The sequence below is a fragment of the Loxodonta africana genome, chromosome 21, assembly GCF_030014295.1.
Source record: "Loxodonta africana isolate mLoxAfr1 chromosome 21, mLoxAfr1.hap2, whole genome shotgun sequence".
NCBI lineage: Eukaryota > Metazoa > Chordata > Mammalia > Proboscidea > Elephantidae > Loxodonta > Loxodonta africana.
This window is the reverse complement of record NC_087362.1, coordinates 12475174-12479131: the sequence shown is the minus strand read 5'-3', so window position 1 is coordinate 12479131 and position 3958 is coordinate 12475174.

The window sequence follows — 3958 nt, the reverse complement described above, 5'->3', positions numbered from 1 at the left end:
TCCTCCAGATGTCCCAGTCTGCATTCTAATTGCTCGAGTCTACTCCTCTGACTTCCTAGTGCATTGTCTAATTCTGTTATTTTATTGTTAATCTTTTGGATTTCTACATGTTGTCTCTCTATGGATTCTTGCAACTTATTAATTTTTCCAGTATGTTCGTGAATAATCTTTTTGAGTTCTTCAACAGTTTTATCAGTGTGTTCCTTGGCTTTTTCTGCAGTTATCCTAATTTCATTTGTGATATCATTAAGCATTCTGTAAATTAGTTTTTTATATTCTGTATCTGATAATTCCAAGATTGTATCTTCATTTGGGAAAGATTTTGATTCTTTTGTTTGGGGGGTTGGAGAAGCTGTCATGGTCTGCTTCTTTAAGTGGTTTGATATGGATTGTTGTCTCCGAGCCATCACTGGGAAACTAGTTTTTCCAGAAAATCCGCTAAAAAAAAAATGCAGTCAGATCCCTATCAGAGTTCTCCCTCTGGCTCAGGCTATTCAGATGTTAACGAAGCTGCCTGGGGAGGGTGTGGGAGGGAACAGAGAGATAGGAGAGTAGCACCTCAGAATATAGCCAGAGTTGCTTGTCTTGCTTGGAATGACTATTATATCTGAGACTCCTGCGGAGCGCGTCGCCTATGTGTGCTGGCTGTGTGGAGATTGCCCCCGGGGGGTCTGGCCCGCTGGAGTCACGGTCAGATCCTCCGCTTCCAGCCCCACGCCCAGCGTCAAGGCTCCCCTACTGGGACGGTGCACTCTCGACTCCAAAATCAGTCGCTGCCTCCCGGGGACTTCTCGTCCCTCCAGCCGCATGGCCGTGCCGCCCCCGAGAACCAGTTGGACCTCCTCCGGGGGTTAGTTCAGATGGGTGGAGCAGGTCCCCGTGCTTGCACCGTGACCGAGTGTTCCGGCTGGGACGCTGTTCTCCCCGCTCCAATACCAGTCGCTGCCTCCCAGGGACTTCTTGTACCGGCTGCGTCCCACGCCGCCCGCGCGATCCGGCTGGTCCTCTTCCCGGGGTTAGTTCAGGGGGGTGGAGCAACTCTCCGTGTTTATGCCGTACCTGCGTCCAGTCCAAATCCCTGCGGGACGGTTCCCCGGCTCGGACGCTGCTCTTTCTGCTCCAAGACCAGTCACTGCCTCCCGGGGACTTCTCCTACCGGCTGCGTCCCACGCCGCCCGTGGAACCGGCTGGTCCCCCTCCTGGGGTTAGTTCAGGGGGGTGGAGCCGCTCTTTGTGCTTGTGCCGTACCTGACTGGTACGCTGGCTCCAGGCTCTGGAAACAATCGCTGCTTCCCCGTATTAGTTCGTTCTCCGTCTCTAAATCTGTGTTTGTTGTTCAGGGTTCATAGATTGTTATGTATGTGATCGATTCACTTGTTTTTCCATGTCTTTGTTGTAAGAGGGATCCGAGGTAGCGTCTGCCTAGTCCGCCATCTTGGCTCCGCCCCCTGCAATCTCTAATTTCTTATTTGGGTTATTTGCTTCCTCTCCTGTTTTCTTTTGTCAGTGTGGCCGATGGTTTATCAATTTTGTTGATTTTTTCAAAGAACCAGCTTTTGGTCTTGTTAATTCTTTCAATTGTTTCTCTGTTTTGTATTTCATTTAGTTCTGCTCTATTTTTATTATTTGTTTTCTTCTGGTGCCTGAGGTTTTTTTTTTTGTTGTTGTTCTCTTTCTATTTGTTCAAGTTATAGGGATATGTCTTCAATTTTTGCCCTTTCTTCTTTTTGTATGTGTGCATTTACTGATATAAATTGACCTCTGAGCATTGCTTTTGCTGTGTCCCAAAGGTTCTGATAGGAAGTGTTTTCATTCTCATTGGATTCTGTGAATTTCTTTCTTTCACCCTTAATGTCTTTTATAATCCAGTCTTTCTTGAGCAGGGTATTGTTCAGTTTCCAGGTGTTTGATTTCTTTTCCTGCTTTTTTTATTATTGATTTCCACTTTTATGGTCTTATCAGAGAAGATGCTTTGTAATATTTCAATGTTTTGATTCTGCTAAGGCTTTTTTGTGACCTAATATGTGGTCTATCCTAGAGAATTTTCTGTGTGCACTAGCAAAGCAAGTACACTTTGTTGCTGTTGGGTGGAGTGTTCTGTATATGTCTATGATGTCAGTTTGGTTGATTGTGGCGTTTAGATCTTCCATGTCTTTATTGAGCTTCTCTCTGGATGTCCCGTCCTTCACTGAAAGTGGTGTGTTGAAGTCTCTTACTATTATTTAGAAGCTGTGTATCTCACTTTTCAATGCTAATAGAGTTTGTTTTATGTATCTTGCAGCCCTGTCATTGGGTGCATAAATATTTAGTATGGTTATATCTTCTTGGTATATTGTCTCTTTAATCATTACATAGTGTCCTTCCTTATCCTTTATGATGGATTTAACTTTCAAGCCTATTTTGTCAGAAATTAATATTGCCACTCCTGCTGTTTTTTGATTATTGTTTGCTTGATATATTTTTTTCCATCCTTTGAGTTTGTGTCTCTAAGTCTAATGGGTGTCTCTTGCAGGCAGCATATAGACAGATTTTGTGTTTTTTAATCCATTCTGCCACTCTCTGTCTCCTTATTGGTGCATTTAGTTCACGTACATTCAGCATAATTATGGATAGGTATGAATTTAGTGGTGTCATTTTGATGTCTTTTTTTGTGTGTTGTTGACAATTCTTTTTCCCACTTAATTTTATGTGCTGAGTAGATTATCTTTGTATATTGTCCTTTCCTCATGTTTGCTTTTGTTGACTTTGTTTCAGCTGAGTCTGTATTTTTCCTGGTATTTTATTTTGATGTGCAGGATAGGTTGTCTCTTTTGCAGTTACCTTATTATTTACCCCTATTTTTCTAAATTTAATCCCAACTTTTATCCCTTTGTATTTATGACTACATTTCTTAGTCCGTCTTTATTGTTTTAATTTTGTCTTCTTTTACATAATAACATCGCTGTTACCCTGTTTTGAGTGTTTACTTTTTATTCTTGATTTGTTTTTTTGGATTTTCCTGTCTCGATTGACTTCTGGTTTCTCTGCCCAGTGTTCTAGTCTTGGGTTGATACCTGGTATTATTGATTTTCTAACCAAAGAACTACCTTTAGTATTTCTTGTAGTTTTGGTTTGGTTTTTATGAATTCCTTAAACTTCTGTTTATCTGGAAATGCCCTAATTTCACCTTTTTTTCTTTGATTGTCTATTAACTAAATTATTCAAAGGAATCCTGCCACATCGGTGGCATCCCTGCCCAGTTTCAGGCTAATCTGCGACATTCCTAATAGTGACCAGTCCGCCTCTGTGTATTATTTTGAGCCCATGACTAGAGCCACAAAGCTCGGCTTTAAGTCAGGTGAGCCATGGTTTCTTAGCCGACAGCCAGTCCCTTGCTAGAACTTTCCATCCTGCAAATGGCTAAAATCAGAGTACTCAAAACTTGCAAGCGTTTTAAGAATGAGTTCCCAATATAAGCTGAGCTTTTATATGGGTCAACAAGCTAGGCAGCATTCTCAGGAATATGTAAATGCTCTTTTTTTTTGATAAGGTACGGGCAGGTTCAAACAAATAGACATGTGTCATTCTCCAGCAAAATGTTCTTAGTTGCAGAATGTTGAGCTTCTGTTTGTGGCCGATATCCAAATTGCATCCTTGCCATCTAAGTCTGCCTCTTGAAATTCTTTCTTCATTTATATGGCATTATATTTTATGGAGCTTGTCCATATTTTCCATGAGAAAAAATGTATTATTTATGACACCTTTACTTGCTTTAGCACTTCTAAACAAGAAACACTAATTTTTTAAAGCCATTAAGATATTTCCTGTCTGGCCATATTTTGTTGTTAGTTGACGTCAACTTGATTCTGACTTATGGTGACCTGTGCAGGCAGGGTTTTCAGGGTTGTGATCTTCAGAAGCAGATCACCAGGCCTGTCTTCTGAAGTGTCTCTGAGTGGGTTCGAACCACCAATCTTCA